This window comes from Orcinus orca, chromosome 9 (assembly GCF_937001465.1).
Source record: "Orcinus orca chromosome 9, mOrcOrc1.1, whole genome shotgun sequence".
NCBI lineage: Eukaryota > Metazoa > Chordata > Mammalia > Artiodactyla > Delphinidae > Orcinus > Orcinus orca.
In genome coordinates, this window is record NC_064567.1 from 61,590,504 (window position 1) to 61,617,180 (window position 26,677).

At 38.5% G+C, this 26,677-nt stretch overlaps 1 protein-coding gene and 2 long non-coding RNA genes across 23 annotated transcripts in view; 1 reads left to right on the forward strand and 2 right to left on the reverse strand.

Annotated features, from left to right (window-relative positions):
• The window catches only part of ICA1 (islet cell autoantigen 1), a 149,431-nt gene that overhangs the window by 44,118 nt on the left and 78,636 nt on the right, over nucleotides 1-26,677 (reverse strand). The window lies entirely within an intron of this gene.
• On the forward strand, nucleotides 1,725-25,689 carry LOC117199819 (uncharacterized). Of its 2 annotated transcripts, none has more exons than XR_004481151.2 (3): nucleotides 1,725-1,871; nucleotides 14,186-14,336; nucleotides 24,004-25,689. It is a non-coding gene; the product is annotated as an uncharacterized LOC117199819 (long non-coding RNA). The 2 variants fall into 2 exon arrangements; XR_004481150.2 differs by lacking the exon at nucleotides 24,004-25,689 and adding an exon at nucleotides 18,226-18,357.
• LOC125965409 (uncharacterized) overlaps nucleotides 15,133-26,677 on the reverse strand; it is a 54,734-nt gene continuing 43,189 nt past the window's right edge. Inside the window, exon 2 of the long non-coding RNA XR_007479246.1 lies at nucleotides 15,133-19,686. This is a non-coding gene — a long non-coding RNA (uncharacterized LOC125965409). The remainder of the gene's footprint in view (nucleotides 19,687-26,677) is intronic.

Sequence of the window (26,677 nt, forward strand, 5' to 3'; positions counted from 1 at the left end):
TGCTGAATATATATTTGGTGACCGAATCAAGAAAATTTCCAGACCATTTCTAAAGGTAAAGTACCTGAGTACCATTTTAAAGTAGAACTTTTAAAGTAGTCTTAAAAGTGATAGTTTTATTTTTTAATAAAAATAAACATGAAGATGATTCGATTTAAAATATATGAATTTTACCACTAATAATTTATATTCACAGCTTTTAAAATTATAGGGTATTATGCAGTAACAGTAGCAATTGACACAATTGTTATCATTTGTAACAATTTAATAATCAAAACAATTCAACAATAGATATAATTCAAAATTAATATTATACAATCGATACAAGTGAACAATTAATACAATTCGCTCATCACATGCCAGCTTTATTCTCTGTTAGCCTCTGTTATCGCGCTCTGATGGCTGAGGGTAAGAGGCTTCATCAGGGGAAGTAACTGACAGGCAGGGCTGGCATTCTAGATTAGCCTGCCTGACTCCAAAGCCACGCTCTTCTGCTGCCCCAAACGACTTCCACTAACCATTGCAAAATCAAGAAGCTCAAAATTATGATTCTACCCAGAAGCACAAGGTTTCCTGTAGGCTTCTATGGAATTGGAAAATAATCAGGCAGTACATTTAATACCATATCGACAGAATTAATACCCTATATGAATAGGGTCTTGTTTCTGTAGCTGTGTAAAGCATTACCTAAGAATTCCTCTGTATTCCTAGGTCTACAGAGCTTGGAAAACCAGCAAATGAAGCCATCCAGCTCCTCTCAAAGTACACCGTAAGCTTAAATAAATCCCAGAACTCGATCATTCCTCACTGTGGAGTGGAGAGACTCTAGGGAAAGCTACTGGGGTGTGCGGACTATAAAAAGAGTTAGGATGTGTTAAGTATCAGTGATTTTCTGCCCTCCTTTGAGAGGAATAGGGATGATACAAAAGAGAAGACCCAAGTTCCTGAAGGGAGAAGTGGAAGAGTGTGCAGGGCAAGAAGTTTAAGCAGCTGAGAGTTTCACTGCAGGTCCCCACTGGTTCACCAGTTGCTCGAGCCAGGAAGAACTCCTCAACTGGGACCCTGAGAGGCATCTGTCTTTACCCTTTCCTTCTGAAGGGGGAGGAGATAAATACACGTGTGAGCTTTCATGTATGCATTCATTCAACACATGCTTAGTGAGCATTAGTGCCTATTACGTGTCAGGACCAGTGCTTGGCGCTGGGAGGTCTGTAAAGGGATGAGACACATAGCAGGCGGTCAATAAATACTTAAGAATGAATGCACAGAGGCACAAGGACCCCCTAGTCTTTTAGAGACGACAGATACGTTAGCAACTATATTATAATACAATGGGAAAAGCAAAACAACAGAACTAAGAGTGAAGACAGAGGTAGCACAGACAAGGGAATGATTAATGCTGGGGGTGGCATGGGCAGGGGTGTTTGATCAATGGCATTAAAACCCCAATTACAGGCTTTCTAGTATCCACACCCTTAGCCCTGTAAGTTTGTAGTCTCCTCCCACTCTGACACTGGGCTTGGTATGTGACTTGCTTTGGTCAATGGGCCAAATGTGATGAAACTGGAAGCTTGGGGGAAAAAAATGCCAGCATGCTTACACTTTCTCCCTCCCTTATCTGAGACTGCCGTGAGAACATGCCCAGGTCAACCTGAGAATGTGCCTGGGCTGGCCAGCTGGAGAGGTGCTGAGGCTTGTGCATGCAAGAGACACGAGGAGGAGAGCCCAGTGGTCCCAGCAGATCAGCGTTTGGCAAACTGATGCCCAGACATGTGAAGGAGCCCAGCCACGGTCAGCAGAGCCTCTCCCCTCCCCACAGCTCACGGGTGAGCCCAGCAGAGACCAGAACTGATGTGCGAACCCACAGACCTGTGAGCAATAAGAAACGCTTATTGTTTTAAGCCATTGAGTGTTACAGTTGTTTATTTCATAGCATTATTGGGGCCATATACATAACATATAAACGGTAAGTAAGGGGCAATGAAGGCTTCTGAGATGGCGGGATATCTGAGGTGAGTCTTAAGGCATGAATAGGAGTACGTAGTAAATACAAGGTAGCCGTGAGGCTGGCCTGCTTATGCGGAGGTTCTAGATTTTTCTAATTAAATACAAATTACTTTTCTGTGGGGATGTGAATTTTGCTTTTTCCTTTACATTATCAGTTACACATAGATATTCTTTTATCCTAGAAGAAAACTTAGTTCCCTTGCTTATAACACAAAGCTCATGAATTAACATACATTGAAATGTGCCCTAATTTAATTTTGTTTGAATTTTGTAAAGTAATTTTAGAAACCTAGAAGACGACTTCAGCACTTGACCCAGTGAGTTCTGAAAGGCCATATGCTTTGTGTGTCAACAATGATTATTAAAATACTTAATGCACTGCTGAGTTGCCAAATGTTGAGCCCTTTCCCTGCCAAACAAGGAGGATGTTACACTGTTGGGCATTTTGAATACGGCAAAGTTCATTTAATATTTTGTGCTCCATGTCTGTTCTCTAAAACATATTTCCAGTCTGCAGCCCGAGGACAAAACACCAAGGACACAGGCGAGCACAGGCCACCATCAAGAGTCTAATTTCATATGCTTCCAGATGCACTTAAGTAAAAAATGTTTTGATTATTATTCCTCTCAATCCCAAATAAATTATATTCAATTACAGAAACATCTTGAGGAGCTCCTGTAGTTTTCAAGGTTCTTTAAAAAAATCTTCAAATAAATGTATCTTTTTTTATTTCTTAATTTTACTCCTGTTGCCCCAGCTTTGTTCTCTTATTCTCCTAGCTCTAGGAAATGATCACATATATCTGACCCTCTTTAGCATGGGTCCTGCCTTCCCAAGGCTGCAGAAATTCAATTTACCAGAGAAAGGAATAATGTCTCGTGTGCCAAAACTACAGGGCACTTCTCTGTACTTACTCGTCATAACCTGAAATTCTACCTCTTAGCCCCAACTTGAATTACATATGATGAAGCCAAAGCTATTCGTACTCAGTACAAGCTGGTTTCTCCATTCAGTGGGAAAAGTCTTCATATTACTACACAACCAAATAATTTGAGAGTAGCTTTGCATTTTTTTCCTAGTGTTTTCTTTTCTTTAAAAGTAAAATAAAGCCACACCCCCCCATCTTACTCTTACTTTTACATTGTCTTCTAGAAGATGGATTTGCCTCTCTCCCTCTAACCATTCACTTAGTAAATATATACTGAGTATCTTCCACGTGCCGATAACAGTGAACAAAATGGAGGCCTCATGATGACAGTCCAGTGGGCATTTTCATAGCCGTGAGGAAATAACTACAAACTGAGTGAGGTGATCAGAAGGAAAGCCACACAGTTCCATAAGAATGATTTACCAAGAAATCTGAACAAGAGTATGTTCTGGGAGGTGGTGCTCAAGCTCTCTTCTGAAGGACTGAGCATGGTTAATTGTGCAAGGAAGAGAGAGCTCCAGCAGGGGGAGGAGGATGTGCAAAGGCCCTGGGGTAGAGGGCAATAAGACAGGCCCCAGAAAACTAGTGCAGCTGGATTGCTGAGAGCAAACAGAAAGGTGGTGTGAGATGAGGCAAGAGAGGTGGGCTGGGGTATATCTCAGGGCCTTGGAGGTGTGCTCAGGATTTTAGTTTTTATCCTAGAAGCAGTGGAAAAACATTGGAGTCTTTGAAGCAAGGAAGAGATAGAACCCTATTTTCAGTTTGGAAAGATCACTCATTGCAGTGTGTGGATGGATTGGAGGGAGATGAGAATAGATGAGGATAGATCTAGAGTCAAGGGGAGAGATGATGGTAGCTTTAAACTTGGGTAGTGATGCTAGATATGGAAAAGAATGCTCTGACTGGAGAGATATTTAGTAGGTAAAACAGACTGGACCTGGTGAGGGGTTAGATGTTGGGGGTATAGAGGATGACTCCTATGTATCTGACCACCCCAAGCCCAGTATCACTGTCTAATTTTCCTTTTCCACCAGATGATTCTACTCATGTCAGTTCTTGTAGACACCTCAGGCCACATCAGGATTCCTGGCTTGCTTTCTCAACCAGTTCTCAATACTCCTCCCTAATTAACTTATCTATTCTCCCCTATCTATGCATCCTGAATTCAGAAAAAAATTTTAAGATCAGAGAATACACGAATTACTTCTTTTGACTTTTAGGAAGGTGCCACAAGAGAAAGCCTAGCCTATCTGAAGTCCCTTGGAAAACAGAAGGTCAGATGTTTGGTTTCATTAAAAGAAGATTGTTTTTTCTGAGGCCAACATACTAAGACCTCTAGAGGGTCAGATGATCAAACATCTCGCTGAGTCATTTTACTGGACCTGATTTATCCTATACTTATCCACTGACGGCAGGAGCAATTCTGACATTGTATCACGTACAGAAGTATGTATAAGTGACTGGGTGTGCACCATGCATGTGTGTGTGCAGCCACGTGTAGACTTTAGGAGCTATCTATTTTTGGTCTTCCCTTAACAAAACCCTCACCCTGCTTTCAAAAATGTTCCTTTTCTTTATTCTAATAATGTGGCTTAAATGGGGGTTGTTGGTATGCTCTTTATAGACCACCCCTCCACTCCTACTGACTGGCCCAGGGATGAGCACCTTAACCCAAGGTGAGTCAGTTACAAGGCACCATGGATGCCTGATTCAGGGAAAGGCACTTGGTTCAAGCTGGACGAATCAGAGCCCTTCCTCAGGATTTTTTAACTGGGAACTAGAGAAAATAAGTCTCAATCCTTTTCTAGGGACTTCCTGCACTAAGGGCAGGAAGTCGTGGCATTTGAATTTCCTGTGGTATGAAGAAAATTGGTCTGAGAGAATAAAGGTGACATATAGAGAAAAGCATAGAAGAGACAGAGTCCTAGTGGCATTCAAATTCCTGGATCCTGCTGCCCTTCCTACGGTCACATGAGATTTCTCCCTTTGCCTCAATTAATTCAAGTTTCTGCTATGCGGAACCAAGCACTAATACAGGCTGCTCACTTTTGCCTTCTTGGAAATTCATATGAAAGGTTCTATGATAAGGATCCTTTTTTAACTTTGATTATTCCAGGGTTTCTAAAATTTATTTAAACAGAGAACCCTTCCCATATTTCATATACCACCTATTACATGCAATACATTTTTTAGGGGGGAAATCCCTGTTTTACAGAAGAAGAAATCACGACTTAGATACTTAACTGATATATAAAAATTAGAATCAAACTCAGGTGTGTTTGGTTCTCTAATTGATGCTCTTTACATTAATCCATGGGACACAGGGTAATTGATCTACCATTGACCATGTAACTCACAGTGTTCCAAGTCTATGACATGCACAATAGGTGCAGGCACCATTTCAGGAATCAACTATGCAGGACTTATCAATTTAGATGTAGGCATAGGGAGACTCCCAAGCCACATAGCCTGAATAGTACTTCTATCAGAAATCTAAGGCTCTTTAGCTCAGACTCCTCAACAAAGTGGAAAGAAACCAGTGCATCAAATTCCCTTAGGTGCACGGTGGTCAGTGGATTCCCTGATTTCTAGAGGAAAAATATGCAGAGAGGGTATCTGTTTCATTCTGTGCCTAGAAGCTGATGCCAGCACTGTTACCACCACTAGCATCACCACCACCACCATCATCATCATTATTTCTTTCTTAAGGTTTAATTAAGTTTTTAATAGGGTAAACATTAATCTTTTTTAAAAACATTTTTATTGGAGTATAATTGCTTTACAATGGTGTGTTAGTTTCTGTTTTTATACCAAAGTGAACCAGCTATACATATACATATATCCTCATATCTCCTCCCTCTTGCGTCTCCCTCCCACCCTCCCTATTCCACCCCTCTAGGCGGTCACAAAGCACCGAGCTGATCTCCCTGTGCTATGTGGCTGCTTCCCACTAGCTATCGATTTCACATTTGGTAGTGTATATATGTCCCTGCCACTCTCTCACTTCGCCCCAGCTTACCCTTCATTACTTTTAATCAGCTTTATTTATGAGGTAAGATTTAATTTTAGGTGTACAACTCGATGAGTTCTTGGACAAATGTGTACAATCATGCAACTACCATCAGAATTATGATATGGAACATTTCTATCGCTCCCTAAAGTTTCCACTGCAGTCAATTCCTTCCCTCAAGTCCCAACCCCTGCCAACTACGAATCTGCTTTCTGTCACTACAGATTAGCCTTTAGTTCTAGAGTTTCATATCAATGTAGTCTAGTTTTTTTTTATGACTGGATTCTTTCACTCAGCATAACCCCCTGGAGATCAATGTTGTTATGTGTATTTACAGTGTGCGCTGTCTTATTTCTGAGTAGTATTTAATGGTATTGATACAGCACAATTTGTATACTCATTTGGGTTGTTTCCAATTTTAGGCTATTTTGAATAAAACATCTGAGCATAAGTTTTTGTGTAGACATGCTTTTCATTCCTCTTGGGCAAATATCTAGGAATAGGATTCCTAGATCATACAGTAACTGTAACTTCACTTTTATAAGAAACTGCCAAACTGTTTTCCAAAGTAACTGTATCATGTTGCATTTCCTACCAACAATGATCCAAATTCCATGGGTTCCATAGCCTCTTTAACACTTGGTATTTTCAGTCTTTTAAGTTCTATCCATTCTAGTGGATGTGTAGTCATAGTTATTATAATTTTAATTTGCATTTCTCTAATGACTAAAGATGTTGAAATTCTTTTTAAGTCTTATTTGCCACTTATATATCTTTAGTAATGTGCTTATTCAAATCTTTTGCATATTTTTAAAAATTAGATTTGTCTTTTTATTACTGAGTTATGAGTTCTCTATATGGATAATATAGATCCATTATCAGACATAAGTTTGAAAACATTTCCTTTAAGCCTGAAACTTGCCTTTCATTTTCTTAAAAGTGCCTTTTGAAGATAAAACATTTAAAATTTTGATGACATCTAATTTACCAAATTTTTCTTTTACCTACTTTCTCTTTTTGTGTCGTTTTTACCAAAACATTCCCTAACTCAAGGTCACAAAGACTTTTTCCTGTGCTTTTTCTTCCAGAAATTTTGTATTTTCAGCTATTACATTTAGATCTATAATCCATTTCAAGTTACTTTTTGTATGGTATGAGGTATGGGTATAGGTTGATTTTGTTTTCCCCACATGTGGATATCCAACCATTCCATGTGTTGAAAAACTGTCCAACTGCCCATTGTATTGCCTTGGTTGGCACTTTCGGCAAAAATCAACAAGCCATTATAGGTGTGGGTCTATTTCTGGACTCCCTATTCTATAATTTTGATGTATATGTTTATCCTTACACTAATACCATGCTGTCTTGATTACTGTAGCATTATAATGAGTCTTTAAGTCAGGTAGTATAAGTCCTACAATTTTTTTCAGAATTGTTTCAGTTATTCTAGGTTCTTCATATTCCTACACATATCTTAGGGCTAGCTTGACAATTTCTTCAAAAAAGCCTTCAGGATGTTGATTAGCACTGCACTGAAGCTACAGATTTACTGGGAATTGACATCTTAACAATATCTTCAGACAAATGAACATAGTACATCTTTTCATTTATTGGATCTTTAACATTCTTTTAACATTTTGTTTTTCAGATGTTAGGGCACAGATTTTGCACGTTTTGTTAAATTTATTGCAAAGTATTTCATATTTTTGATGCTATTCTAATTTCTATAAATTTCAAGTTCTAATTGTTCATTACTAGAAATATGGATTAATTTTTGTAATTTGATCTTATATCCTGTGACCTTGTTAAATTCAGTGATTAGTTTTAAAAGCTTTTTCTGAAAGATTTTTCAGGATTTTCCCTCTCTATAATATATCTATGTAGACAGATCTATATATATATACATCATGTTGTCTGAGAATATAGACAGTTTAACTTCTTCCTTTCCATTTGTATGTCTTTATTTACTTTTCTTGCCTTATTGAACTGGACAGGATAATGTTGACTAGAAGTTGATGTGAGCAAACATGCTTGCCTTATTCCTTATCTCAGGGGGGAAGTGTTTAGTCTTTTATAATTAAGTATGATGTTAGCTGTATGTTTTTCATATATGCCCATTATCAGTTGAAGATATTCTCTTCTACTCCTATTTTGCTGAGAATTTTTATCAGGAATGGATATTGAATTTTATCAAATGCTTTTTCTGGATCCATTGAGATGATCATATGGTTTGTTTTTGGTCTATTCACCTAGTAAATTACATTGACTGATTTTAAATTTACCTCCATTCCTCGGGTAACCACATTTAGTCAAGATTATATTTATTTCTGTTAATAGTCCTTGTTCTGAAGTCTATTTTGTCTAAGGTTAATGTGGCCACTTCAGATTTCTTTTGATCAGAATTTATAGGCCATATATTAATGTATCTGTTTACTTTTAACCTAGCTGTATCTTTATATTTAAAGTGAGTACTGAGACTATTCTCAGCTCTGACTTGCTTTTTTAAAAATCCAATCTCTAACTCACTTTTCTCCATTTTATCTATAGAGAACTATATGAGACTTAAATAATATTACCAGTAAGAGGAATTGGAATTAGTCTGGTGTTAAAGTGAATCCACTGTGCTTCAGGATAATCCCATTTTTTTCCCCAAGTTCCTTAAAAACCACCTATATAGTAATCAGTTCTGGATTTGATTAAGAATCAAAGTATATTAAATTTTTGAGTTTTAAAAACTCTCTTTTAAAATAGGACAATATTTGCTTGTTATATTATTTCTGGCATCTCTGATTTCTCAAACATTACTGGCAGTATTTCTGTGCTTGGATACATGAGTTCTTTCTGGGACAAAATTTATCTAAGTCTGGTGACTAAGTTATTTAAATACAACTAATACACATTAGCCCCTTTCATGGACTGAGCCTCAAGTTTTCCTCAAGAGGTCCTTTCTATCCTTTCCAGTTTTAATACCACCTCCCTTAATGGAGGAGAAAGTATAATAGGAGTTTAATAGTTCTGTTTTCTTTGCTTTTGCCATTAAAATTAAATCATCCAAAATTATTTTCTAGCTCTATCCACAGTAAAGGTCTAAATATAGTGGCTAACTCAGAAGCAATGAGCACCCCTAGCACCCAGATCATGGTCTCTAACTATCATATCTCTCTTAAAGGAATCAGCGTTCCTTGTTGAAATGGCTGATTCCAGGGTTAGGGCAGGAAACATATAAGATGACCCTGAAATATTATGCTGTATAAGAAATCAAAGAAGACCACTATCAGGGTCATGTCAAAAGGATTCAGGAGTCAACCTGAAGAGGCTCTCACTAGCTGAAGATGAGACAATTTGAACATCAATAAAGTATTATCAGCAACAATTAAAACACATCCAATATATTTAAATCTCTGAGTTCATAATGATACTTAAAAACAAGGAAATGAACAAATTAACTGAAAACCAAAAAACCTCATTGGGCACCTGTAGAGAATGCCAGTGAACCAACTCAATATTCTGACAAAGAACCAAACATTTATCCTGACTTTCCTATCAAACTGTACTGACCTGGTAGTCGATGAGGGAAAGTTACTCATTATGGAACCACTGAAATTTAGTAATGAAGAAGAAATACAGAATATATTAAACCATCTGTTCCTAATAGTGGGCCTATCTTCACACTCACAACAGTTTTATTGTTATTAGGATGTTTCATAAACCTCAATCATTCCAAGTTTTAGCCTTCCTGATATCACTCTTACTTCTAAGTCCCTTCTTTCCTCCCAAGAAATATTACTGAGTACCTACGGTTCTAGGTGCTGAGCATAAGCAGGAAATAAAGTCTCTACTTTCATGATGGTTACATTCTACTGGGTAAAACTGGACAATAAACAACAAAAGTAAATCTCTTGTTTGTTAGATGGTGAAAATAAAGCAACAAAGGAAAGATATATTTGCAGGGTTTGGGAGGGGTGATAGAGGAGTCTCTTTTAAATGGAATAATCTGGGAAAAGCTTCCTGAGAGGTGATTTTGGACCAGAGATTTGGAGGAATTGAGGAAGCAAACCATGCTGATATGGGGTTGGGGGTGGGGTGGGAGTGGAGCATTCTGAGCAGAAACAATGGTGGACGCAAAGGCACCAAGGCTGCTGTGTGCTTGGCTTGTTCAAGGAACTGTGGTCATAAGTTATATGCTTTAGTTACGTTTAAGGTAGGCTAGGCTAAGCTATGATGTTTGGTAGGTTAGGTGTATCAAATGCATTTTCAACTTATGATATTTTTGACTTATGATGATTTTATTCGGACATAATACCAATGTAAGTTGAGGAAGATCTGTACATGTTTAATGCTGCAGCTGGGACGGTTAATAAGCAGTATTTTGCCAAAAACAAGGAAGATGTGGTTGTCATCTTACTTCATTTCCTCTTAAGCATGCAGTTTGAACTTTAACAATTCAGGATAATAAATAAGCCGTGATAATTTTAAGATTTTTCATTATTGCTGAAATTACAGATAAAATTGAATCTTTTAGCTAGCATTCCCTTTACATGAATTAATAAAACTTAATTCAAGACAACAATTTTGGATCCACCTGTGTAATTAGGACAGGCACACATGTGGCTGACAGAATCTCAACTCATTTACACGAACACTTTCATTCAGATACTCATTTTCAGATACTAATAGGAAAAAAAAGCCAATTTCTTCACTACTCTGCTCTTCACAAGTTCAAGTTTATAACATGTTCTGATCATGAGTATAAAAGTTACCTAGGAGAGTGGAGCACACCAATGCCTCAGGGTGATGTATAAAATATACATTTTATATACAAATGTATAAAATATTGTACTAGGAATGTATAAAGTACTGGATGAATGCTTTCATCAAGTAGTTATCTCAATGAAGATTCAGGAGAAGTAGAGATACATACCACAGTCTACACTCTTTTGAATTTCCAGGGAAGAGAGTTTTAACTCTCCTTTTTTTTATTTCACCTGATCATGTGTTCCAAGTTGGGTAAGGAGAAGAAAAGGGAGTGAACACTTCCGGAGGGCAGTGTTTTACAAATGCTTCTTACTGCAGTTCTTCGAAGTAGGCAAAATTATCCTCATTTGCATAGAAGAAAAAACTGAGGTCCAAAGTAATTTGCCTAAAACCAAGCAGCCAGTAGTATAGAAAGGTAAGGACATGGCCTCGGTTGGATGCTGTCTCGTCTTGTATAAAATACAGACTCCACACCCATACCCTGCCTGCCAGCCTGCAGCCCATCTGCCTCCTCTCCCACATCACCTCCCAGGCACCATGTCATCTGGGCATACAGAGCTGCCGTTCTCCAGCTACACCAAGACAAACCCACCCCCACCTTCTGCAAGATTCCTCTGCCTGGAAAGCCCTCTTCCCGTTGTTGTGCACATAGCAACTCGTGCTCACATTTATGGTTTCCACTCAAAGGTTTTCTCCTTTGAGAACCTTTTCCTGGAATGCTCCTCAGCTGAGTTAACAGCTTCTTCCTCCCTATAATCAAGGCACTTTGCAAACTGGCTTAGGACCCAAAACTATGGTAATTGCTACCTGCTCCCATGTAGGCCCAGCCACCCTCTGGACTATAAGCTGCATGAGGGTAGAATTACACTATTCAATTTTATAAGGCTAAGTCTACATGCCGCCAGGTAGCAGGTAAACAAAACAACGAATGAATAAAGGGAGGACACCAGAAGGAGTGAACCATCAGGCCTTGTCCTCCCACTATGTAATATGTATAACATGTTCTGTTTGCTCAATTACCCTTAGACTTTCCCAGACACCATCCCTCTTCCTCAACCACTATCATTACCACTCACTGATTAGGTATAATACACATGCACATATTCTCATTTGATTCTCACAACACTCCTACACCATAATTTCGTTTCTGTTTCACAGAGAAGGAAGCTGGTTTTCAGAACCATTAAGTAACTCACCCAAGCTTACTTGTGAGCAGGGGAGGGGCAGGATGTGAAAGTCCATGCTCATTTCACCAAATCACTTTGCTTTCCTAATTGTAGCACATCTCAAACCAGTTAGGTTAACTGTATATTACCCAAAATGTGATGTCAGCACTTCACCTACTACTCTATTTTCCTTGTCAACTCATTACATCAAAATAATCTAGCATGTTAAAAGTTTGTGATTCTGGCTTCTTGTTTTAAAATACAAACCATGACTCACTATGCAATACATTCATTCACATAGGAATCAAAGAGTAAAAGGTTTTCTATTCTCAAGCCCTTGGCAAGTTGAAATAAATATGTTTAAAATGATTCACAATTATGTTATTTGCGACATGCAGATATAGTTCAGATTAGTTAGCTATCACACTGCCCCAAGTGTCTTTTTTTTTGTTTTGTTTTTAACATCTTTATTGGAGTATGACTGCTTTACAATGGTGTGTAGTTTCTGCTGTATAATCCCAAGTGTCTTAATGTTTGCTCAGCTGGTGATTTTTTTTTTCTGTTTTTAACTTAAGAAAGCAATTCTGTCATCAGAAAATTTAACCGACTGGCTTCACTTCCTCTTTCAGGTCATTAGTGGAAGTATTAACTCAGGTCACAAGACAGAACCCAGGATACCCGCCTTATCAATTTCTCTCTAATCTGAGAAGCACACACTTCAGGAGACAGTAAAAGGCTATATTACTGTCTCTTTATCCCACTGATACTTTTGTATTTTATTGAGGTTTTAAACATATGCCATTATTCCTTTTCTTTTCACTACTGTTTTATGGATCATTTATTCATGTCTATGTGCCACGTGAAGGCTGGCAAGTTTGCCTGTGTCTCTTGTCTGCCTAAGCTAAAACCTGCTTGTACTTCATATTACAGTATATTTTTATTATACTTATTGATGATTCTGTAAGTAATCATAACTCAGAAACACAAATCAACTCCTAAATCAATAGGTGAACTGATGTGCTAAGAACCACCTTGTTTGAGGGGTCGTGTTAATTCACTCTGTTGTAGGTCCTGGATAAAGTGAAGAGGGAAAAAGATCAATCCTTTCCCTTTGTAGACATTCTGCTGCCCTTGAGTTCCAAAGTGTGGTGGAGCTGGGAGTTCAGGGCAACCTGGAAAGACCGTCTCAAGAACAATACTGTCACTGGTTCCCCAGAACATCGAGGGTGAACCCAGGCTCTGTAACCGGCATACACATCCTTTGTGATCTGCCTCAGATCCTTGCCTCTCTCTCTTTCTCATTCTTTTCTCCAGCAAACCTTCCAAACTGTTCATTTCTCCCAGTGTGATCTCTCAACTCGTAAAGTGGTTTCATCCTCTTCCCCTTCACATGTTGTTCCCATTGATGTCATATTTCTTCTCCTTTCTTGGCCCTTCACAATCCAGCTTGTGCCACCTCTTCTAGAAAGCACAGCGGGATCCCCAAGTCTGACTGCAGACGCTCCTCTTTCGGGGCCCCAATGGCACCTTATTATACACCTCTACTATCTCACAGGACACATCACATTGCATGGTCACTGTCATTTTGACTGACTATATTCTTCTATATTCTGCAGGGAGCTTGTGGCAGGGACCATATCTTGATTATGTTACCCTGGTACCGATAGTAGGAGCTAAAAATGCTAGTCAAATAAATTGTTTTTAACCTGGTGCATAGTAATATATACCATCACACGCTTTGGGTCTGTGGCTTCTACTTTTATAGTCTGATGACTGACATTCTCTCACTTTGGGGGTGTGTGTGTGTGTGTGTGTGTGTGTGTGTATTTAAGAAGAAGACATTGTCACAGTAATTGTATGCCAAGAAGGGAGCTGGTCCAGCTCCTTCAATTTCCCATCAGTCTAAATCTTTAAAACATTTTCTGTGTTGAGATTTAACATATTTCTGTAGCATTTCTTTGCTCCTTCCTGCTGGAAATCACCTCATTCCAATTTTTTCTAGGTCAGCTCTTCTGGAAAACTTGGGTTTTGTTGTTCTTTGTACACACCTAATTCATTAGCATTTTGTGTCAGTGGTCAATGGTGATTCCTTTTGTTATAGGTCTGAGAACATCTCAGATTTTCAGTTGTTGGGCAAGTGCTCTTGTGGCTGAGGCTGCCAGCTGTCCATCAGTATGCATGTGCCCTTCTACAGTTTCCAGTCTCCCCTCAAAATAGGTGTGGCCATGGGACAAAGTTCTCTCCAGCAGCATGTGAGCACAGGTAACACACACCATCTCCAGGCTTGGCCTAAAGCCTTTCTACATGTGCTCCTGCAGGCTCTGTCTCCTTTTGGGATGACCGGGATGTCCACATCTAGGGGACACTGGAGACATACCTAAGGACTGCAAAGCTGCTGTCAGCCTGGTCCGTAAACAACTTGGAGGAAGAGCCATTCCAAAAACCTGGACACCTGCCCAGTACTATTGGGTGAGCAAAAACAAAACCAAAAAATGCTTCTGTTGGCTTAAGCCATGGAATTACGGAATTTGGGGTGTTTCTCTGTACCACGGCCTAGCCTAGGCTATTCTACCTAATATAGGCACGGCTTTAAGAAAAGGTTAGTTAAATGCCAAGATGCTAGAAACAATGTTGGAAGCAGGTTAAAGTCTATTAGTCCCATAGACAACTGTCAGCTATCCAAAGATATGTTATTTCCATTACTATTTTGATCATCAACAAGAATGTCATCAATAATATCAGGTAATTACTAAAGTGTTCAAAAATTCATTTTAGTGCCACTGAATTTTTAAAGAAATGTTTTAAAGCAACCATGGTGGGGTTGGGGGGAGTGTGCTAAGTGTTGGGGGGGGTGAATTTGAAAACACTGAAATTGCTGGAAAATTCTTCAGTGCTTTTTTATCATTAGAACTGAGAAGCCTTAGATGATGCTCTGGTGAACTTCTGATGCTCTTAGCCCAAGTTACCCAAACTAGCTCCCAAATGCTTAATATATGTTCCTTGGAATGGGAGAAAGTCATTTTTCATATTTTTATATAAAAGAGGTCTCTTGATATTTAGGGCTGGAAGATATTTGCTTGAAATGGTGAGGAAATTAGAAAGTAGGATATGTAAACAAAAAAGACATCCCTCATTAAAATGGTCCTTTTCTTTTTAAAGTGCCTATAAATAATTGTCACTAAAATTCATTTCGGTCTCTGCTTTCTTTCAGGTATGCTCTGTGCTTCTATTCTTCCCTTCCTCTCCCCAAACTCCTTAATTTCAGTTTCTTTTTTTTTTTTTACTATTTTACTGAGGTATAGCTGAGAGTGCAAAATATGAAGCTAATACCGCCATATACCTTTAAATATGTATATACCCACATGAGTACCACCCAGAACAATATATAGAACATTTTCAGCGCTCCAATAGGCTGCTTTGTGTTCCACTTTGGGCAATACCTCCTCAAAAATAGAATATTTTGACCTCTATCACCATGGATTAGTTTTGCCTGATTTTGAACTTCACATAAAGGAAAGTATATACTACATATTCTGTGATGTCTAGTTTCTTTCACTCAACTTCATACTCAGGAGATACATCCATATATTGCAATCTAGTAATAGTTAATTCTTTTTCATTGCTCTGTAGTATCCTAGTGAATGAATAACACCACAATTTATCCATCTTACTGCTGATGGACATTTGGTTTGTTTTCCCTTTGGGGCTATTATGAATAACACTGCTATGAACATTCTTGTATATGCATTTTACATGAACACTCATTTTCCTTGGGTGTTTGCCCAGAAGTATACTATTTTTAGTAGATAACGCCAAATAGTTTTACAAAGTGCTTCTATCAGTTAACACTTCCACCACCATGTATAATAGTTCCAGTTGCTTCCTATCCTCATTAATATTTGTGACTGTCAGTCCTTCTAATTTTAGCCACTTGGGTTTTTTTTTTTTTAATTTATTTATTGAATTTATTTGTTTCTGGCTGCGTTGCATCTTCATTGCTGCACGCGGGGCTTTCTCTAGTTGCAGTGAGCGGGGGCTACTCTTTCTTGTGGTGCACGGGCTTCTCATTAGGTGGCTTCTCTTGTTGCCGAGTACAGGCTCTAGGCGCGCGAGCTTCAGTAGTTGTGGCACTCGGGCTCAGTAGTTGTGGCTCACGGGCTCTAGAGCGCAGGCTCAGTAGTTGTGACACACGGGCTTAGCTGCTCCGTGGCATGTGGGATCTTCCCAGACCAGGGCTTGAATCCGTGTCCCCTGCATTGGCAGGAGGATTCTTAACCACTGTGCACCAGGGAAGCCCCATTTGGTGGATTTTTATTTTCACTTCCCTGAGGGTTAATAATGTAAATACCTTTGCATATTTGTATTGGTAATTTTGATAACTTCAAGTGCCTTTTCAGATTTTTTGCCCATTTTCAACTAGGTAGTTAATATTTTTCTTTTTGACTTGTATAACTTCTTTATATAACTTCTTTAAGTCCCTTTTTGGATATATGTATTGCAAATATCTTCTTCAGTCTTTATTTTTTCTCAATGGTATCTTTTAATGCATAGACTTTTTAAATTTTGATGAGGTGCAATTTATTATTTTCTTTTGTGGTTAAGTGCTTTCTGCATCCTGTTTCAAAACTCTTTGCCTCCCCCAAGGTCATTCAGATATTTACCTAGGTTTTGTTCTGAAATAGTTTTTTATTTTTGGACTTTAAGTCTATGATCTCTCATTAATTTTTGTGATATGATATGAAGTAGGGGTCAGGTTTATTGTTTTCTATATGGATAGCTAACTGTCTCAGCACCGTTTATTAAAAAGCCCATTATTTCCTCTAATTAATTGCAGTAATGCTTTTGACATAAATCAGGTGACCATATATGTGTGCATTTTTTATGGACGATTTAGTCTGTTCCATTGGTCTACTGAATTATTCTTTAGTCAAAACCATACTGTCTAATTACTTTAGCTTTATAATAAGTCTTAATATCTAGAAATGTAAGTCTTCCAGCTTTCTTCTTGTTTTTTAAGATCACCTTGGCTATTCTATGTCTTTTGCATTTCTATATAAGTTTATAATCGTTCTGTGAATTTCCTATTGGGATTGGGATTGGTGTTGCAATTAAGATCAATTTGGAGAGTTAATGACATCTTAACAATGTAGAGTCTTCTGATCCATAAACATGGCATATCCCTCCCTTAATTTAAGTCTGCTTTAACTTTTCTAAGCAATGTTTTATAGTTTTAGTAAGGTAGTCTTGAATATCTTTGGTTAGATGTATTCTTAGGATTTTGTCATTTTCAGTTTTTAAATGTGGCTAAGAAAATAAGACAGTGCTTAATCAAGAAATGTGAGGCATTACTAGTATTCACATCACCTTGCTTAAGAGGTAAAAAGAGCACAACTCAAAGGCAAAATAAATATATAAGTATAGTGAAAACTACCTAGAAGATTAAATGTTAAAGTCTCATTTTCTAAGAGTTGAACATATCTGAGCGTAGCTATTACTGAAGCAATGTTCTTTGAACCTACTTCTCTATTATCTAAATTAAAGTTACCACTAGCTACTTGCATAGCTTATGTTAGAAAAATTTAATGCTCCAGTCAAATTTCTTTCATTTGTTTTGCTGTGCTATTCCCTTCTTCACCCTCTTCTGGGCTTTCAAACATCTTACAACTCTGCCAGGAAAATCCTTGCTCTCTCCTTCCCCTTTTCACCTGGCTACTAACTATACTAACAGTCTTCAGCTTAAATCATAATATCTCTAAGAAGCCTATCCTGACCCACCAGACAAAATTAGGCATCCCTGCTATGTGCCTCAACAAAATCCTTCAGATCCTCTATCCTAGCACGAGACTCTGCATTTTGACTGTTTGATTATTGTCTGTCTCCCCTACTACACTATGAATTCTATGAAGACAAGGGTAGCAACAGCCTTATTCACATTTTATCTTTAGAGCCTTGAAGATAAAAGTACCTGGCATATATTAATTGCTTGATAAATACTTGAAGGAATTACCATGAAATCTGGGCAGAGCAGAAGAATGGACTCTTTTCTTTTCCTCCTTGAAAACTGGAGTAAATAGAGACCAACCACTAGGCTGTCCCAAAGTGAAATCATTAACAAAATTCTCATTGTCCCTGAAATTTTGGTATGGTTATTATACTTCTTCCTAATTTTTATTGTTGGTAAAACATAAAGTAATGAAAAAATGAATTAAAGGATTACATTGAAAGAAGACCATTCTTCCAGAATAACCAGCAGATGTAGTATTCAGGATTTATCCTATTTTTAGAAATGTTTTATCTTTAAAAATATTATTTTTGTTTGGTGTGTTATGACTCAATTTTTTTACTTTGTGTTATATAGCTCCTTTTGAGAGAAACCCACTGTCACCGCAAGGTTGGCAAGGTAAATGAGAATCCCTACAAGGGAGATCATATCTCTGGATGGTTTATCCCTGCCTGCGTCACCACTCATGTCTTCAAGAAATAGCCCCCCAAATAACAACAGTGGCATGTACAGGGACTTGCAGTGACATTTCCCTAATTTTCCAATGTGCACTGAAGATACACTAGACCCTCTAACCATAGCTTTCCTAAAACCTTGAAAGGGGAAACAGAGAAAAGAAGCTACAACTGAACAGACTGATTTAAAAGATTGAGTTTGGTTTTTTCAGCTCTTGGTCTCCTATGGGGAATTAAGGAAGATCAGTTTAGCAGCCATCAAACAGAGACTGAATAAAGGAGGCAAGAATATACAGTGGAGAAAAGACAGCCTCTTCAATAAGTGGTGCTGGGAAAACTGGACAGCTACATGTAAAAGAATGAAATTAGAACACTCCCTGACACCATACACAAAAATAAACTCAAAATGGATTAAAGACCTAAATGTAAGGACAGACACCATCAAACTCTTAGAGGAAAACATAGGCAGAACACTCTATGACATAAATCACAGCAAGATCCTTTTTGACCCACCTCTTAGAGAAATGGAAATAAAAACAAAAATAAACAAGTGGGACCTAATGAAACTTAAAAGCTTTTGCACAGCAAAGGAAACCATAAACAAGACGAAAAGACAACCCTCAGAATGGGAGAAAATATTTGCAAATGAAGCAACTGAAAAGGATTAATCTCCAAAATTTACAAGCAGCTCATGCAGCTCAATATCAAAAAAACAAATAACCCAATCCAAAAATGGGCAGAAGACCTAAATAGACATTTCTCCAAAGAAGATATATAGATTGCCAACAAACACATGAAAGAATGCTCAACATCACTAATCATTAGAGAAACGCAAATCAAAACTACAATGAGATATCATCTCACACCGGTCAGAATGGCCATCATCAAAAAATCTAAAAACAATAAATGCTGGAGAGGGTGTGGAGAAAAGGGACCCCTCTTGCACTGTTGGTGGGAATGTAAATTGATACACCCATTGTGGAGAACAGTATGGAGGTTCCTTAAAAAACTACAAATAGAACTACCATACGACCCAGCAATCCCACTACAGGGCATATACTCTGAGAAAACCATAATTCAGAATGAGTCATGTACTACAATGTTCACTGCAGCTCTATTTACAATAGCCAGGACATGCAAAGAACCTAAGTGTCCATCGACAGATGAATGGATAAAGATGTGGCCCATATATATAATGCAATATTACTCAGCCATAAAAAGAAACGAAATTGAGTTATTTGTAGTGAGGTGGATGGACTTGGAGTCTGTCATACAGAGTGAGGCAAGTCAGAAAGAGAAAAACAAATACCGTATGCTAACACATATATATGGAATCTAAGAAAAAAAAAAAGTCATGAAGAACCTAGGGGTAAGACGGGAATAAAGACACAGACCTACTAGAGAATGGACTTGAGGATATGGGGAGGGGGAAGGGTAAGCTGTGACAAAGTGAGAGAGTGGCATGGACATATATACACTACCAAATGTAAAATAGATAGCTAGTGGGAAGCAGCCGCATAGCAGAGGGAGATCAGCTCGGTGCTTTGTGACCACCTAGACGGGTGGGATAGGGAGCGTGGGAGGGAGGGAGATGCAAGAGGGAAGAGATATGGGAACATATGCATATGTATAACTGATTCACTTTGTTACAAAGCAGAAACTAACACACCATTGTAAAGCAATTATACCCCAATAAAGATGTTAAAAAAAAAACTGCAAACAGTAAATGCTGGAGAGGGTGCGGAGAAAAGCGAACCCTCTTGCACTATTGGTGGGAACGTAAATTGATACAGCCACTATGGAGAACAGGATGGAGGTTCCTTAAAAAACTAAAAATAGAATTACCATATGACCCAGGAATCCCACTACTGGGCATATACCCTGAGAAAACCATAATTCAAAAAGAGTCATGTACGAAAATGTTCATTGCAGCTCTATTTACAATAGCCAGGACACGGAAGCAACCTAAGTGTCCATCGACAGATGAATGGATAAAGAAGATGTGGCACATATATACAATGGAATATTACCCAGCCATAAAAAGAAACGAAATTGAGTTATTCGTAGTGAGGTGGATGGAGCAAGAGTCTGTCATACAGAGTGAAGTAAGTCAGAAAGAAAAAAACAAATACCGTATGCTAACACATATGTATGGAATCTAAAAAAAAAAGAAATGGTCATGAAGATTCTAGGGACAAGACGGGAATAAAGACGCAGACCTACTAGAGAATGGACTTGAGGACATGGGGAGGGGGAAGGGTAAGCTGGGACAAAGTGAGAGAGTGGCATGGACATATATATACTACCAAATGTAAAACAGATAGCTAGTGGGAAGCAGCCGCATAGCACAGAGAGATCAGCTCGGTGCTTTGTGACCACCTAGAGGGGTGGGATAGGGAGGGTGGGAGGGAGATGCAGGAGGGAGGAGATATGGGGATATATGTATATGTATAGCTGATTCACTTTGTTATAAAGCAGAAACTAACACACCATTGTAAAGCAATTATACTCCAATAAAGATGTTTAAAAAATGAAACAAAACATAGACTGAATCTAAATTTCCCTGTGCTCCTAAAAGTCCTTACCCAAGAAAGTGAAGATTATATCTTGACTGTTTAGCATCATTCTGAAAACCCTCTTCCCTGTATATTTGTTCCCTCAAAGGCTATTCTACCCTCCTCTTCCCTCCCTTCCCCCTCATTTATAGCATCTACAGCTGTGGTTCTACCCTGCAGCTTGAACAGCATAGCCATATCAGAATACAGCCCAACGAAAGATACACACATACTGATGTGTGTGTTGGGGGGTGGAGTTTGTAGAGGGGGGTAGTTTTGGTAGAATTCTATGTATTCAGTTAACAAATAGTTATTAAAACTCCTGGCAGGGCTTCCCTGGTGGCGCAGTGGTTGAGAGTCCGCCTGCCGATGCAGGGGACACGGGTTCGTGCCCCGGTCCGGGAAGATCCCACATGCCGCGGAGTGGCTGGGCCCGTGAGCCATGGCCGCTGAGCCTGCGCGTCCGGAGCCTGTGCTCCGCGGCGGGAGAGGCCACGGTGGTGAGAGGCCCGCGTACCGCAAAGGAAAAAAAAACCCAAAAAACTCCTGTCAGTGTGGTGAAGTGGAAAGGGCATCTGATAGGTCTGAATTCTATGCATGGATCAGAAACTTCCTAGCTTTACAACACTGGGCAAGTTATTTAACATTTCTGAGATCCTGCTATTAGAGGTAAAGAATAATGAGATAAATAACAGAGAGAATGGATATCAGATCTTTCTTTAAAACTGTGATACATAATGCTGTTATTAGGAGTTACGTGTAAGGTCCTGTGTTTAGCACAATGGAGGTCCACTATGTATCTGCTCACTTTGTGTCTCTGTGTCACATTTTGGTAATTCTCACAATATTTCAAACTTTTTCATTGTTATTGTATCTGTTATGGTGATCTGTGATCAGTGATCTTTGAGGTTACTACTACGATTTGCTGAAAGCTCAGATGATAGTAAGCATTTTTTAACAATAATGTATTTTTTAGTTAAGATATGCACATTGTTTCTTTAGACATCATGCTATTGCACACTTAACAGACTACAGTATGGCAGAAACATAACTTTTACATGCACTGAGAAACCAAAAAAATGCATGCAACTAACTTTACTGCAATATTCGCTTTATTGCTGTGGTCTGGAACTGAACTCGCAATATCTCTGAGGGTCTGCCTGTACATTAAGGCCTGGTGCCATTTCTAGGCTCCAAGAGGACTAGAGAAAGGGCACGCATGCTGCCTTGAGCTCCAGCTGTACCTTTTATCGGTAAGATGCAATGTGCTCAATGGTGAAAGGGCTCCACTCTACTTTGAAATAATAGCTGAATTTATATCATGGTTTGTTTGGTTAAGAGGTGAAATAGAGCAGAAAAAAGGAAATTTGCTTTAATCATGCTCCTTGGGGGAATATATCACAATATAAAACTCACACGTTAGCTTTCTCTCTTCCCAGGCTACTGATAAATAATGCCTTTAGAATACATTTAGGTTTGGAGAAATAAATCATACTTGAATATATTTAAAACCTAATGACCTACTGTGGATTAAATACCTATTGTGCGTTAAACATACACCCAGGAGTACAAAGAAGATAAAGTTACCTCGGAGGCAGAGGAGAGAGACCTACAAACCATCTGTAACATTATTTTAAACTAAATATGTTTAACATTTGGAAGAAAATGAAAAGAAAAAGAGATAAATGAAAATAGTTCTATCCTTCTTCGGTTAAAAAAATAGAAAAAGCTCAAATTCAAACAATACTATGAGGCAGTTAAAATTGGTATTTTAAATAAAACTCAACTTTAACCCTAATCTTTTAAGAATTGTAACTGAATATATGCATGTACCTAATGTCAAAAACACAGAGCAGACTTATGAAACTCTGAATCAAATGATCTATCATGAATCTATCTATTCATTGATGAATGATTACGCTTATGTAATGGTTCTCAAAATGTACTTTCTGCAGCAGCAACATCAGGACCACCTGCGAGCTTATTAGAAATGTAATTCTTGAGCTCAATTAGTGGACATTTGGTCCTGTCCAAAATGTGCATTGAGACATTTGGTCAACACCAAAAGGTCCTTGACACTTGGTCCTCCCCAGAATCCATGAGCTTATTTGGTCCATGCCAAATGGTCCTTGATATTTGTTCCTTTCAAAATTGTTCATGCTTAGAAAATGTCCTGGGGTTCAAATGTTTGCTTATACTTTTGATTTATAGGATTAATACATAAAAAATACTATCGCATGTTTTATTGGTCCAAAAATTGTGCTGTGGCTGTATTAACAGTAATAACCCTTCTTGCCTCAGTAGCCTAGCTGGTAATAGAACATGGAATTAGATAGACGGGTCAAGGTTCAAATTTTGCAGAAGAGTGGGATTTATATTAACTATGCCTACGGAGGAAGAGTCCTACAGTTAGAGAAACACAGAGGACAAGTGGAGGGTGAGATCTCATGATGCATGGTGCATTAATATGTCACTGGGCTGAATGTGGCTGGGTTGTTCTATAAGTGTGAAGTTTGAAAGGAGGAGCTTGGTTAAGCCACTGTGTAAAATGGGGATCGAATGTGGTGATGTAAGCACTTTACAGAGTATCTTGCTTGTTTGGAAGGAATGAGAATAGATGTGGCTCTCCTACCACATAGTGGTCAGGTGTAAAAGCCACCATGAGGGGGGATACCAGGCATTTAATTAGCCCCACTACAACTATCCCATTGCCCAGGATTAATGGGCAATGTTTCCCTTGAATCAAGGTCATATAGAGGTACGATCTTGGTAGACAGCAAGAAGCATCTGCCACTATTTGGAGAGATTTTAGTGGGTGTGACTCTCATAATTACCTGCCAATCAGCATGGAGCACCACACCCTGGGCTGATGCCTGTCTACTGGCTAACCCAGCCAGGCTGAACTGAGTACTGAATCCGTAAGACATTAGTAAGGTTTCCCCTATCATTAAACCAGTGACCACTGCTCAGAAGTCTACAAAAGAAAAAAAAAAAAACAACTTCTTCTGTTGCTTGGCAATGTGACATCTTTATTTGAAAATTCTCAGCAGAATATTATACTCACAAAAAGAAAAGCCAATGCTACATAATACTGGCTTTTGTTACCATCTCCATTCCTTTAACAGAGACAGGAGTAAAAGGTACTGGTGCTGTGAAGAGAGGAGAATCTGCATGGACAAGTGGTCAGGATTTGGATAATGTAATCATTCAAGATGGGACAGGAAAACATCAACACCACTTTGGTGATGTTGAAGGGGAAGTAAGGAAAACCCTGAATAGGTTAAAATGACACAGAGAAGAACCAAATGCAACACCATCACAGCTACTTTGAAGAATTCTCTGTGATATTCATGATAAAGAAGTCTTGTTAATGCTGCCAGTAAGAAACTCATTAACAAGGCAAGTAAATAAACAGAACTCAAAACAGACATCAGCCTCCAAACCCAACTTCACTGCATGTAAATGAAATTCCAGAGGAGTATAAAGTGATCAGATGGGGAGAATCAGTTCTTATGCACAATTCCATTGCTTGAGATGATGACAGAATCCTATTTACACAACTCATGATAATATTTGATATTTAAGTGCCAGTACCACAATGTTCAGTGACAGCACCTTCAAGATGGCACCAACGTCGTTCAATTGTCTACTGTGCACAGTGTGCTATTGGGTTATATGATGCTGTTGATTTATGTACTAACAATGAAAAGGCAAGAGACACTTACAGATATACATGAGGAAGTACCTGCATTTGCACGAAAGAGAAATCCTGACATTAACCCTTCACTGTGCATGATAGATTTCGAGTTTGCAAATATGAATGCAATTTGACTACTACTATCAAGTGCACGAATAAAAGGATGCTTATTTCACTTTTCACAATCTTGAAAAATACCTTCTCTGAGTCTAACGCATGATATGCGACAATGAAAGGTAACACCTGTCTAAGTGTGCACCATTTGGGCCTTTGAAAAACTTAAATGAAACTTTTGAGCACATTGTGGAGAATGCAAAGAAAATTTAGATGACCTAATGGCTTAGGCTCAGAGAGTGTATGTCTGTGGAAGGCTTGGCAGAGGCAGAGTAAGACCAGACGCTCCAAGATTTCCACCAGAAACTTGGAATGTTTACACATCAGTATTGAACGGGGATCACAGGACAAACAATGCAGCAGAAGGCTAGCACTGTAAATTTCAAAAGCCGACAGGAGTATATTGTCCTTCAATTTGGAGCCTCATTCAAGTGTTAAAAGACAGACAGGAAAGCAATGAACAAGCTATCACCCAGGTTTTTGGTGATCACACTCAAATATGGCCACCAACTTCACCATGATACCAATAAAACCAAATGCATATAACTGAAATTGTTAACAGATAAGGTCAATTATCAGGTTCACATATACTTGAGAGCAATTGCTCATCAACTTAAGAGTAAGCCTGCCAAACATCACGACGAGGAAGAATAAGAATAAATGTGAATTTATTACACATTTCATCATGAATTACGATAAAAATAATGTAAATACAATTTTAACAAAGTTGAGTATTTGTATTATTTAATGAATCACGGCCCAAATGTCTCCCTGGATGTTTTGGACAGGAACAAATACCAAGGACCTTTTGGCATGGACCAAATGTCTCAATAGACGTTTTGGATGGAACCAAATGTCCCGCAAGGCTCCGGTCCCACCCAGACCTACTGAATCAGAAAACACGATGGGGTTTGGCTATATGTTTTAACAAGTCTTCCAGGTGATTGATTGTGCTGCATGTTAATGTTTGAGAACCAGCCTCCTGGAGTGAAAAGGTTAACAGCATGCTCTTTGAAGTCAGAGAAATTTGGGTTCAAATACTGCACTTAGACTTACTGTCTCTGTGACTTGGAACAAGTCATTTAACCCAAGCATCAATTTCCGATTTAGTAAACACGGTGGCAAAGTAGAGACATGGTACCTTTCAGGGCTATTGTTAGGATTAAATGAGGAAATATATACAGATGAGATCTATAGTGTATGTACCTCAAATACACAGTGCTTGCTGCAGAGTAAGCACTCAGTAACTGACGTCTGTTATTTTTCCAGGCATGGAAAACCTTGTGTTCAATATTGCAGGAAACACTGTGCTAATCAGACACGGCTTCTTTCTTCAATCTGGAAAAGGAGCTACACTAGCTTACAAATAATCATGATACAAAGTAGAAAGTGTTAGTTGGCAATTGAGTGGGTCCCTCACCATGGTGCCAGGCAGTTTCTTATATTAAAGACACCCTAATGGAACTTGATGGAATTGGGATTCGAAAACTAATATCTAAAACGTTCCTGAGATGTTTTGTTATTTACATGAAAAGAAAACTTTTTGAGGCATCATTTCCTCTTATAATTATCAAACTGCTTTCATAAGTACAAAATAAATAGAATACCTAATTCCTATAATACTTTTGAGGAAAAGGTATTCATATATAAGAGAGTATAAAAAAGACTGACAATTTCATAACACATAATGACATGTTTATTTGGTTTCTAAGTCTCATCATTTCTACCCTGGAACTCTCTCATCTATTTCCTCCTTTCCACTCTTGTAGCAACCCACACAGACCTACCAAAATAATCTTCCCCCAAAACTACTTTAACACAATCACCTCCTTGCTCAGGAACCTTCATAATGACATCATTTTCATGATGTCAGATACAAAGTTACAGAGTCAAGATTCAAACCTGAACAACTATATCCTATCACCTTTTGGAATCACCATCACTGATACTATTTTTAATAGTGAGTGTGGGGTAAGGGTGGTAGCCTG